General features: G+C 41.0%; 1 protein-coding gene across 1 annotated transcript in view; it reads right to left on the bottom strand.

Moving 5' to 3' along the window:
- The window catches only part of LOC115840646 (disintegrin and metalloproteinase domain-containing protein 18-like), a 90,307-nt gene extending 79,287 nt beyond the window's left edge, over window positions 1-11,020 (bottom strand). The window contains exon 1 of the mRNA XM_060291642.2: window positions 10,922-11,020. The gene's annotated coding sequence lies outside the window, so the exon portion shown is untranslated. The remainder of the gene's footprint in view (window positions 1-10,921) is intronic.
- Between the last annotated feature and the right edge of the window lie 2,852 nt (window positions 11,021-13,872).

The following is a 13,872-nucleotide window of genomic DNA, read 5'->3' as shown; positions in this document are numbered from 1 at the left end:
TGACCTTGTATAGCAACCCTTCCTCTCAATATCCCGAAGCTTGGAATGGGTAGGGGATGAGAATCATGAACTATCGCAGAGGTGCAGATTCTGGGTGTCCTCTCTTGAGATGGGAGCGATTAGCAGGGCCATGGGTATCTGAGGGCAGTCGGTGGCAGGAGTGCACAATGGAAAGTTTCCGTTGGGATGCAACAGCCTCGCAGGTTCAAAAGAGGCCAACCTGCTTATTTCCTACTAGAGGATCATGGCGGTAGAAGGCCCCCTGTGGGTCCTCCTGGGCACAAAAGGCTTTCCGGGTCCCCAGCTTCCAGGTTGTCGGAAAAAGGCTTTCAGCTTCCTAGACCTTCCCTGAGCTCCAAAGGGCGTATTCAAACAGTTACTAATCAGGGAAGTGAGGAAAGGCAGGAAGAAACGACAGTGCAGCATGGGGCCTGGTGCTGTTCCTCCTCGGGGACGTGCAGAACCATCTGACGCGTATGACTGAGATCTTCAACAGGAACTAGGGCCCCCTCAAGCCAGATGCAGGAAGTCACTTGAGGCTGAGCACAAGCATGTGGACCCACACTGGCAGGAAAGGCTGATGACTGAGATTCCTGGAACAGCGCCCTGTTACCTCACCACCAACCAATCAGGGGAAGGTTCCATACCCTGCAGCCCTTGCCCCAAATTTTGCCTGTAAACACTCTTCCCCAAGAGCCATCAGGGAGTTGGCATTTTTGAGCATGAGCTGTCCGTTCTCCTTGGCTGGTCCTTGCAATAAACCTTAATCTGCTCCAAACACTGACGTTTCCCTTTGTTTGGCCTCGGTGTGCATCGGGCACACAAACTTGGGCTTGAGAACAGAATGAATTGACACAACGCGACATACTTTCACTCACAGGATTTACTTTTGTTTTTTAAATTGAAAGCTTTAAGCCACCACAAAAGGAGAGAAAAGCAGATTTTTTTTTATTCTTGAACCAGCCCAGTTAATGGTGTGTTTCTTGGCAATATCTTTTCTCCAAATTATGGCTTTTGACGGTATTGTTTAGTTACCATTCTAAAAGAAATACAGAAAAAAGAAATGCTACATTTTTAATGGTTAATAAAAGCTGTCTAATTTTACTACAAAGCTATAGGTATATCAATTAATTAATATAAGACAGTTGATACTGTCACAACCTATACCTGTGCTCTACAGAATCTGTAAACCCAAGTTTTTTTTGTTTCTTTGGTTTGATTTTTTCCAGAAACATTTGTGATAGCCACATTAAAAGGAAATGCTATAAACTGCTATTTATATATGTCTCATTTACACGGACTCTATTGTTTCACATGGGTCAAAGAAAGTCATGAACGAGGAAACAGAGAGAAAAAGAGCAATACAATATGTGAAGAAGGACACATATTGTGTCCTTTTCTCTATTTTTATCTACAGAGGAGGAGAACTCCCAACAGTCCTCTGTGCGTTTCCAACAGGTGTCCCCCACACACATGTTCAGAACAAACTCCTTCTTTACTCCACTCTGCTTCATGGCTCCAAAACCAAGCTGGTTCTCAGCTGCTGTACAACACGCCGTTAGTAAAAGCTGTCATTATCCATTGTGTCAGAAATGTTCGTCTTTGTAGTTCTCTTTTATTCTAACCCAAATACATCTATCCAGTCACCACTTCAACCAAGTCTACCCGTTAGGTCTCTGAAAACTGTGTTGTTCTTTCCGTCTTAACGAATCCTGCCCTCATCACACTTTTCCTGTGCATTCCATTTCACTAGTCTCCAGTTCTGACTGAATCTGACTGAATTTTCTCCTAATTTATCCCTGTGAATTTTGTAAAAAGCGCACCATATCTTGCTAAATCCCTCCCTTACCACGTCAAAAATACTTCAACTACGTTCCATTTATCTATGAGGAAATGTAACCTTTTAATCGTGGCATATCAGACACTGGTCCTGGCTCAAAGTTACCTAGGCAGATTTTCTCCTTCAACATCCGTACATTTTAAAATAAATTTTTAAATATATTAAGAGCACAAATTTAGACACAGAGAGGTCTGGCTTTACATGGTAGCCTAGCTATCTTCCTGCTGTATAGAAATGAACAACATTTAAGTACTTCTTCTTACACTCTACAGCCAAACTCTCAATTCATTCTGTTGGTTCACCTTCAAAATTTATTCCTAAGACCACCTTTACTATCCCTGGTCTGAGGTAACATCCCTTCTCTCCTGGATTAGTCCTGACATTTTTTTTTCCATTGTATCATTCATGTGCTTGAAAAGCTCCTGCCCAGGTATATGCATGGGCTGCTCTACCAGCTCTATGCCTGTCTAAGACAGACTTGGTTTACAGCTGAACCGTAAACCTCTCTCTTTAGCTGTAGGAAAGCCTGAATATCTGGTTTCACTTTTTTCTGAGATAAGGGCAGTGTGATTTATGATGGGCTTTTTAAAATTTAAAATAAGGAACCTTGAGATCTTGTGCCTGAGGCGTCTCTCTGACCCACAGTGCTTGCCTGCACCCTCTCTTGCTGTACTGTATCCTTTGCATTTAGATAGAAGCCTTCTGTGAGCTGATGGTGATGTCAGGTGACTCCTTTCAGATATCTAAACTGGGTCATTATTTGCGCCTCCTCCAATTCCTTGCTGACATGTCACTTGCTCCCTAGGGCCTACTCAGTCAGCCACATTTAAAGTTGCCACCCAGTTCTTCCTTCAGTGTCAACTTCCCAGTTAGCCCCACTTCTCTCATCTTCCCCATAAAGAATCACCTTTCAGTACCAACTTATAAAATACGTTTATCGAACGAATGTGTCCAATTCTTGAGGCAAGACCTTAATATAACCATAAAGTACTGGTGGCAGGAGATGACTGTGAAAAATAGAAAAAAGTGTAAAAGAAAGCAAGATATTGCATTTACGAATTAAGACTTGGAGAAAGCCGGGGAGACACGTGCTCACTGTACCGCTCTAGGAGAAAATGACTGAAGTTGTGTGGAGGTGAGAAGTTCAGGTGAAGACACCCAGCATGATGAAGGAACTATGACGGAGGACATGAGAAGAAGACAGCCGAGGGCCAGAATCTTCACCTAAGATGCGGGCCTTTAGTAAAGAGATCAGAGAAGAGGGAGAGGGTGGTCTAGGCAGAAATAAGACTACTTTACATTGAGGACAGGAGTCATAAATGATTTGCTTGGTGGCCGATAAGGAAACAGAGACCCACTGACTTTTTTCTCCATCAAAGTCAGATGTGGCAGGTAAGTAAAGAGATGATCTCAGGATCTCACACTTAGATGAGTTTTTGATTGTTTTCCTTTACTTCCAGGGATAAGTCTAATATGTCAAATATCACGATTTCTTTACACATGAGTTAGAAATTTGAACGACATATACAGAAGCCTCCTTTATCCCAACTGACGGTAAAGAATTGTTCTTCTGCCTTGGAGGGTGAGTGCATTTAGCGTTTGCCTGGCATCCTCTAGGTCCTTAATAAGTGTAAATTCCATTCCCCATCACCAGTCTTGTATCAGAAAATATGTGGCAAAATTGTGGAGCTCTTAAGACTTCAACCCTGGCGTCTGGTTGTCGAACTCAAAACTCACTAAAATTCTATACATGTGGGGAATTATTTACATTCTTTATGTCTGTTTCCTTATTTCTAAAATAAGGAGAACACAATGTTCTGTGGCAGCCTGGATGTGAACGGAGTTTGGGGGAGAATGGATACATGTACATGTATGGCTGAGTTGCTTTGTTGTGCACCTGAAACTATCACAACATTATTAGTCGGCTATACTCCAATACAAAATAAAAAAGTTTAAAAGAAATAAAATAAGGAGAACAATAACCGGGGAGTTAGTGAGGAATAAATACAGGTGTTGGGAGAAAACTTGTGTAAACCTCTCGTTTAGAATGTTAAATCTACCAATCAAATGCATGATTGCACATAAATATTTTAAGAAAATATTAAAAATCCCTTTGAAGTCATTTCTTTTTACAAAGATATTGGTTAATAAATCTGTGGCTAATGTGAGTTAACATTAAATGTTTCTAGATAAGTATAAAATAAAATTAACATCAAATGGTTTGTTTTAGTCTTTGTTTTAGTATATGATAGCAACAAATAGAAATCAAAATGATGAAATACGGGAATAATATCTTCCTTATACTGAGGTACTGTTAAAAATATTGTTTTAAGTATTTAATGAATTATATAATTTTTTCAATAGTTTGATTCCTTTACTTCACCTTTAACTCTAAGACTGGTTGCTGTTACTCTTCCTACTGCTGTCTTCTGATAGAGATTTGTTTAAAAGAAACAACTATTTTTAAGGTTAGGAAACACTGTAATCTTAAAGTCAAGAAAAGTAATGAAGCTAGATTTGTCCTAATTACTCAATTAATATGTACCAATATCCACTTTGCTTTCTATATGCCACTCAGGGATAATATATTCTAGTGTTTGTTTTTTTCCGAAGGTTAGACTAAATTTTAAATATGTTAAGCATTTTTAAAATTTCAAACTAAAACTCCATCTATTACTTTTCTCTATTTTGTCTACATGGAAGACCAGATGGAATATTAAATATCTATGATAATGCTTCTCCAATTTAAACAGATAATTTACATGTAAATTCTTAAACTATCATAACTTCAGTTATATGATTTCTGTCAAATCCCTACGTGAATAGTTATTTCACTTCTGTTAATGAGGTCCTTAATGAGGCCTCTCTATTAGCTATGCTTAGTTACACTTTGTGGTATTTATACAGCCTCCATTTGTTCTTTGGCTCCTATACACAGCTCCTGTTGAAGAGGAATGTCATGGTGTAAAGGTTCCTACAAAATGGCTACAATTCTCTGGCCACAGATGATAAAATCAGGTTTGAACACCTAACTCAGGATTATAAATCCAGACAGAACACTGGCTGAAATGAGATACACTTGCACAGTTATTTCCTTCTGTCTCTTGAGAAAATGAACTAACAGGCACTGGTTTTGGCAGATTACTGGGATTTTTACTTGAAAATGAAACTAGAAAGAGTTGAGATAGGTACTCTGGGCCATGTGTAAGCAGAGCAGTCATCTTGGAGAGAATGGACATGGACAAGAAGGGACGATGTCAACCGTAAAGGCTTTGGGTGATGGAGACAATGGCCTGGCTCCTAACCATCCAGTTCCTTACCACCCTTTTGTGTTTCAGCTCTACATCATTTCTTGCCCTTGCAGCCCTGAAACCATCTACTGCTGCTCTAAAATTTAGGCTGTCACGAGCAGACTTTGTTCTTTATGATCAGTGGTACCTTACTCTAGCATCTCTTCCCAAAGTCAGGTCGAGTTCTTGCAACTATTCAGATTTGTCCAAGATGTCTTAAGTAAGAGCACAGGAAGACATGCCAGGTATCATTCAATTAAGTCAGTTTATAACAGTTGAATGATTGATGAATCATGCAGAAGACTACCCTGAATTACCTGGTCGCTGCTAACTTGTTCATAAATAAGATTAACTAACTTGGGAAGTAGAGGTGTTGATTGAAATTTTATATCATTATTTTGTCTCTGGCTACACAAATGAGAAACAAAAATGACTTCCTTTACAATGAAGAAACGAGACCCCCCTCTTTACCCTTGCTTCTGCATTCTCATTTTCCTAAATATTCACTAAGCAAATTGTGGCTTGTATGTTGTTACAGTAAAGAAAGAAGCAGTATGAAAGTGAAGTAAGTCAGACAGAGAAAGACAAAGTGTGATCCCACTTATATGAGGAATCTACAAAAAAAACCACCCTTACAGATACAGAGAACAGATTGGTGGTTGCCAGAAAAACGGGATGAGGGGGTGGTGAGCAAAATGGATAAGAGGGTCAAAAGGTACAAACTTCCAGTTGTAAAAAAAACAAGTCATGGGGATATAATGTACAGCGACTATAGTTAAAATAAGGAATTACACTCTTGAAACTTGCTAAAAGAGTAGATCTTGAAAGTCCTCATCAGGAGAAAACCAAATTTTTGTTAACTATGCATGGTGACAAATATTAACTAGACTCATTGTGGTGACCATTTTGTAATATATACAAATATCAAAGCATTATGACATAAACATGAAACTAATATGTCATATGTTAATTATACCTCATTAAAAAAAAGACCTAATCAAGCTCTGCTCTACAAAAAAAAAAAAAAAGGAAAAGCTGTGCAAGTGCCTTAATTCTAATTTTAGAAACACATGAGCGATATTAATTATGTGTAAAATGGGCAGTATCCTATGTGTGTCCTCTCCCTCATTCTTTCCCATCCTATATTTTCTCAAATTCCTCATATTCTATGCTGCCCTGTCTCCATTAATCTTCACCTTCCCCATATTCTATGCTGCTCTATCTCTATTAATCTTCTTGGCACAAGTGAATGTCAGTGCAAGGAAACGGGTTTGTTTGGGAAGTAAATAGACCTTCTAAATTAGTTACAGCCAACGTGGCTTTCTATTCGAAAGGTACTGAGGATTTACTGAGTAACTTCAGTTGCTCCTGGGCCTATATAAACATGAAACATACCCACCTGCCTGAAATCTGCAAAAAATTTGGTATGTTTCTAAATATTTGGTATATATATACAAATATATTCTATATATAGAAATATATAGAATTTGGGAAATTCAGGCTTTTTAGGGCAGGAGCCACCCGTCTCCTTACATGGCCCTGCAATAAACCTTTCTCTGCTCCAAACTCCGACGTTTCGGTATAGTTTGGCCTACTGTGTGTCGGGCACAGGTCTAGCTATATTTACATCAGACAGAATAGACATAAAGTCAAGACAGTCACAGGAGTCAAAGATGGACATTTTATAATGATTAAAGGGCTAGTCCACCAGGGAAAGATAACCATTATAAATATATACACCCTCAGCATTAGAGAATCTAAATATACCCACAGCAAACACTGACAGAATCTGAGGAGAGATACAGACAGCAATACAATAAGAGAAGGGGACTTCAATACCACACTTTCAGTAATGGGTAGAGGAAGCAGACAGGAGATGAGTAAGAAATAAAAAAGAGGACTTAAATAACATTATAGCCAAAATCTACCCAGCAGCTACATACAGAACATTCCCCTCAAAAGCAGCAGAATATACATTCTTCTCAAGTGGACACAAGCTTTCCCCACAATAGATTATATGTTTGGTCACAAAGCAACTCTTAACAAATTTAAGAAGATTTAAATCATACAATGTGTCCTTTCTGAACACGTTTTGGAATGAAACTAGAAAGGAATAGCAGAAGGATAAGTAAAAAATCCACAGCTATGTGGAAATTAACAACATACTTTTGATCAACAATTGAATCAAAGAAAAGAATCAAAAAGGAAATTTAAAATAGCTTGAGACAAATGAAACAGAAAACACAACATACCAAAATTTATCGCATCCAGTGAAAGCGGAGGAAAGAGGTAAATGTATAGCTACAAACAAAATACATCAAAAAGACCTCAAATTAATAAACTAACTTCACATCTCAAAGAACTAGAAGAAGAACAAAGAAAACTCAAAGTAGCAAAAAGAACATAACAAAGAATAGACCAGGAATAAAATGATATTAAGTGGAAAAACAATAGAAGATATCATAAAACTAAGAGTTGGGCTTTTGAAATGATAAATAAAATTGACAAACCTCTATCTAGATTAAGAAAAAAAGAGAAGTTTCAAAAATAAAATCAGAAAAATGAAAGCTCATGCCACAAAAATAAGAAGGTTCAAAAGAAAATAATATGAACATTATATGCCAACAACCAGATACCACAGAGGATGGATAAATGCTTAGCGACATGAAACCTAAGAAGAGTGACTCATGAAAAAATAGAAAATCCGAACCGACGTATAACTAGTATGGAGACTGAATCGGTAATCACAAACCTCCTAATAGGGAGAAGCCCGATACCAAATGGCTTCCCTGGGGAATTCTATAGAACATTTAAGTAAGAACTAACACAAGCCTTCGCAAATGCTTCCAAAAAGTAAAAGAGGGGGGAACACTTTCAAAGTCATTTTATGCAGCCAGCATTACTCTGATACAAAAGCCACATGGAAAGAACAGTACAAGCTAACATCCCTCATGAATGCAGATGGAAAAGTGCTCAACAAACTAGTTGTAAACCATATCTAGTGTAATCTAGCACCTTAAAATGGTCATACACCATGACCAAGCTAAATTATTCTTGCAATGCAAGAATGGTTCAACATTCAAAAATTAATGTGATAAAACACATTAAAAGGACAAAGAGTCAAAATCACACGATCATCTCAATATATGCAGAGAAAGAATTTGACAAATTTCAGCATCTATCAAAAGAAAAACTCTCAGCAAACTAGGAATAGAATGAAATCAGCACAACCTAATAAAGGCCATATATGAGAAGCCCACAGCTAACAACATATTCAACAGTGAACCCTGAAAACTATTCCTCTAAGATCAGGAACAAGGCAAGGACGCCCACCTCACCAATTCTGTTCAATCTAGGATGGGAAGTTATACCTAGAGCAAGTAGTCAAGGAAAGAGAAAAAAATAAAAAGGCATCCAAATTGGAAAGAAAGAAGTAAAAATATCTTTGTTTGCAGATGACATGATCTCATAGATAGCAAAACCTAAAGACTCCACAAAAACCCTCGAAGTTTTAGATCTAACGACAAGCTCCATAATATTACAGAATATATAATTGACATTCAATAATGAGTCGCATTTCTCTACTTACAGAGAACTATTTGTAAGGAAAGGGAAATTAAGAAAACAAATCCATTTACAAGATCACACACACACAAAATACCTACGAACAAATTTAACCAAGGAGGTGGGAACCTTGTACTCTGAAAACTACAACGTATTGATGAAAGAAATTAGATAAGACACAAACAAAGAAGACATCCAAGTGGCCAACAGGGAGATCACTAGTTACCAGAAAAATGCAAAGTAACACCAAAATGTTATTTTTGTGAGATATCACCTCACGACTGTTAGGATGGCTATTATCATGTGAACAAAGGACAAAGAGTGCTGTTGAGGGTGTGGGAAGCTGGAACTGTTGTACTCTGTCACTGGGTAGAGCATATGAAACGGTTGCTATAGAATATAGTAAAAACAAAAAACAGAACTCCCTGTGATCCAGCAATGTCACTTCTGGGCAGTTACCCCAAAGAACTGACACAGGAGCTGCAGGAGATATTGGCACTGCTATGCTTACTGCAGCACTATCCACAATAGCCAAGATGTGAATAAACCCTAAGTGGCCACATCCACAGAAGAGTGGATAAGAACATGTGGTGTATATGTATTCTGTGGAATGCTAGATAGCCTTAAAAAAGAAGTAAGTTATGCAATACGTGACAACATGATTCACCTTGTGGACATTATGGTAAGTGAAACAGACCCATCACAGAAAGACAAATACCGCATGACTCCATTTCTATGAAGTATTTAAACGTCAAATGCATACCACCCAAAAGTGGAATGGTGTTTGCCAGGGGCTTGGCCAGGGGGAAATGAGGAGGTACTATTTAATGGGCATAAAGTTTCAGTTAAGCAAGATGAATAATAAGCTCCAGGACCTTCTGTAAAACATACTGATGTCAACAGTGATGTAATTTATGCTTAAAATTTGTTAAGAGAGTAGAACTCATATTAAATATTTTTACCACCTTAAATTTAAAAAATTATATATATATATACATAAATTCAGAAAACAGTCAACAGAAATCCTCACAAAATTGATGAAGGACATAAACATTTAGATTCTGGAAACTGATCAAACCGAAAATAGAATGGGTCCAAAGTCACTTGCAACAAGAAAGATCATGACTAAACTGAAAACAATAAAAATATCTTCAAAGAAACCAGACAATAATGTCATATAACCTGTAGAAGAACACCAGTTTGAATGACAGTACATTTCTCATCTGAAAGTCATGAAGTCTCAAAGGAAATACAAGAGCAATTCTCAAATGTTGACAAGAACATTACTTTCCAACATAAATTCTACATCTGGCAAATTTATCCTTTAAAAATGAAGGAAAAAGAGACTTTCTCCGACAGAGGAAAACTAACAGATTCAGTCTACAGCACACATACTCTAAGATAATGGCAAAAAGAAACTCCAAGAAACAAAGGTAATACATCACAAAAAGGCTTAGGTAGTCTTAAGGAACTGGGACAAACAGAAGGGTTTAAAATACGGGTAAATATAATGAACTATCCCTTCCCTCACGCAGTCCAGTAAAAATAAAATACTCAAACGTTTTAAGTGGTTTCTTAATTACATGCGTTTCTGAAACACCGCCGTCATTGGTGTTTGTCCTAGTTTTCTGTGGCACTGTAATTTGTAGAAGTGATGTTTCAGTGTCTGCAGTAAGGAAAACAGGTGTGAGCATTCCCCAGCGCACAGCAGCATCCTTATCCTTCTCTTATTTGTCCTCTCCTATCACATCACTCGTGGATCTTCCAAGCCCGAGCGCACGCACGCGCACACACACACACGCACAAAGACATACACACACACAATCACACTGCGCAGGGTTCCAGGAAGAGGTTCCTCTAGAAGTGGGAGTGTTACTACCCCACCACCGTCCAGAGACCCTCGGGGTTGGCTGACCTCAGCCCTGGGTAGGTGAAGAAGGGCTGCTCCCAGGACCCCATCCAGGCTCCCTCTTCCCCCCACCTCCCTGGAAGACAGGCGCCCCCTCCTGCGGCGCAGGGTCCCGGAGTGAGGGACAACTATCTCAGTCCTGCTCAGAGCCCTCCCACCAGCGGGCCCGCCAGCGGCCTGAAACTGGGCGGGCTCGGACCCGACCCCGGACTCTCCCCAGCCTGGCCTGGGCTTCTGCAGCAAGGAGGGCGACGTCCCCCGCGCCAAGGGACTCTGTGACGACTGGCCACCCTCCTATCCAGCAGGGTCCTCACTTACGATGGCCCGCGGAGGTCAGCCGGCACAGTTCTGAGAGGAGCAGCAAGAGAGACAGCATCGCGTGAACGGCCGGCCTCGCCACAGAGATGGCGGTTGACTGGAATCCGTGCAGCGAGCGCGGGGCCCTGCGCTCTAGGTCCCGTCGGGGAGAGGCGGGAGCGGAGGGGCGGGGAGGGAGGGCAGAGAGGGCGGAGGGGAGGGGCTGGGAGGGAGGGCAAAGCAGAGGGGCGGGGCGGGGCGGGAGCGGAGGGGCGGGGAGGGGTGGGGCGGGACTGGGGCGGGGAAGGATTGGAGTTGTCTGACCGGGCTGGAAGGCTACGTACTATTCTACGTATAGTATGATGTCATTTGCAAAGTTATGCATTCAGTTCAAATTCTAGGGATCCAGACTTTCATTTCCAACAACCTGTTGAATACCTGATAGTCCACAAATGTCTGAAATTCAACATATCTTCAACCAAACTTATTATGTCCCAACTCCTGTACAAATCTGCTTCTTGTAAATGTGTTGCCACTATAATTTCAGTTGCCTCGTCATTACCAATTTCAGAAGCCTTCATATAAAGTAGTCAACAAACCTGTCTCTTCTATATCTATTATAAGGGTAAACACAAATCTATAAAATAAAACATTAATTTTCTCTGGTACCAGAAATGAAAATGAAAAAGGACTCTTCTTTCTCTCTCTCTCTCTCTCTCTCTCTCAATCTCTCTCTCTCTCTCTCTCTCTCTCTCTCTCTCTCTCGCTCACACACACACACACACACACACACACAGACACAGACACAGGCACAGGCACACAGACACTCCCTTTTCTTAGACAACTTCCTTTAAAAACATGTAATTGTTAATCCTTTCTCTGTCTCTTGAAGGTGTAAATCTTTTTGAAAATTAAGTGCGACTCTTGCCAGCTTTACATTCCAGGGATGTTTTTCTTAAGTACTTTGTAGTCATCTGTTGCAGTCATAAGCATTATGGAAAATAACTCTCTGTATCCCTGGCACCTCGGGATTTAGTCTCCAGCCTAGCCCCTCAGCTCCCTCCCAGCCCCTCTGCTCCAGGCTTCCAGTCCCGCCCGCCCCGCCCCGCCCCGCCCCTCAGCTCCGCCCTGCCCCTCAGCTCCGCCCTCTCTGCCTTCCCTCCCCGCCCCTCCGCTCCCGCCCCTCCCCGACGGGACCTAGAGCGCAGGGCCCCGCGCGCTAGCTGCAGTTTCCAGTCAACCGCCATCGCTGTGGCGAGGCCGGCCGGCCACGCAGTGCTGTCTCTCTTGCTGCTCCTCTCAGGGCTGGGCCTGCTGACCTCCGCGGGCCATCGTAAGTGAGGACCCTGCTGGATAGGAGGGTGGCCCGTCGTCGCAGGGTCCCTTGGCGCGGGGGACGTCGCCCTCCTTGCTGCAGAAGCCCAGGCCAGGCTGGGGAGAGTCCGGGGTCGGGTCCGAGCCCGCCCAGTTTCAGGCCCCTGGTGGGCCCGCTGGTGGGAGGGCTCTGAGCAGGACTGAGATAGTTGTCCCTCACTCCGGGACCCTGCGCCGCAGGAGGGGGCGCCTGTCTTCCAGGGAGGTGGGGGGAAGAGGGAACCTGGATGGGGTCCTGGGAGCAGCCCTTCTTCACCTACCCAGGGCTGAGGTCAACCAGCCCCGAGGGTCTCTGGATGGTGGTGGGGTAGTAACACTCCCACTTCTAGAGGAACCTCTTCCTGGAACCCTGCGCAGTATGATTGTGTGTGTGTGCGCGTGCGTGCGCTCGGGCTTGGAAGATCCACGAGTGATGTTATAGGAGAGGACAAGTAAGAGAAGGATAAGGATGCTGCTGTGCGCTGGGGAACGCTCACACCTGTTTTCCTTACTGCAGACACTGAAGCATCACTTCTACAAATTACAGTGCCACAGAAAACTAGGACAAACACCAATGACGGCGGTGTTTCAGAAACGCATGTAATTAAGAAATCACTTAAAAGATATGAGTATTTTATTTTTACTGGACTGCAAGACCCAAATCAATTCATGCATACCCCTTCATGAAACTTTGTGTCCTAATGACAGTGTTCAAGAGACGTTTTGGTTTTGTCTGAGGGAGAGCAAGTGTTTTGTTTTCATTTCCCAAGTAATATATGAACGTTACGAAACAATTTTAAAACACAGACTCAGAGAAAAGAAATGCCCCGAATTCCTATCCCACAAAATGGCGTCTACAGTCCACTGTAGACTGTTTTCTAGAAAAGATGTACGTTTAAAAATACTTTCTAAAAAATAAATAAATAAGTAAAAATAATTTCTACATTTAAAATACCTTCTATGTAAGTGAGGCCATACTAATCTTTAGCTTGTAGCATGGTTTTAAAATGGCGGTATGTAAAGTGTATCTTCATGCCTGTTTTTACATACATAGGCATATATAAAGCTTTGTAAAAAGTAAAAGTAAGGTTATTTCTGATCTGCTTAGAATAGTAAAGCGTGTACATTGTAAAATTAAATCTAGACAGTACAGAGACGTTAAGTAAGTGAATGGCTGCCTCACTTTCTAAAGGCAGTAAGTTTGAAGGGAATGAAGTTTTAGAGACATACATACACACATGCACATATACTTTTAATGATCATTTATGAGATTTGTAATTGGGTTTTTCATTTATGTGTAGAGTTAGGATTTATTTTTATGATAATAAATCCAGCCCTGTCATTATTTTTCCTAACTTCTTGGTAACTCATGTGTAACATCATATAGTATTTCAAATTTTATACATGCAGGTAGTTTCATAAACCTTCCTGAATAGTCAATAGGATCAACAGGCAAACCACTATAAAAAATTTTGATAAGCATTGAAAAATGTCTACCGGAAAAGTTGCATTATATTTGACTCCCATTAACAGAAATAGTGACGCCTATCTTCCTGAGGCCTCTCCAGGTCTCTTCAGTCTTCTCATCTTTGCTCTTGTGTACATCCTAGTGAATGCTT

Source organism: Globicephala melas, chromosome 21 (genome assembly GCF_963455315.2).
Source record: "Globicephala melas chromosome 21, mGloMel1.2, whole genome shotgun sequence".
Classification (NCBI taxonomy): Eukaryota; Metazoa; Chordata; class Mammalia; order Artiodactyla; family Delphinidae; genus Globicephala; species Globicephala melas.
Note: the sequence above shows the minus strand (reverse complement) of the source record. Positions and strands in the feature narration are given on the sequence as shown.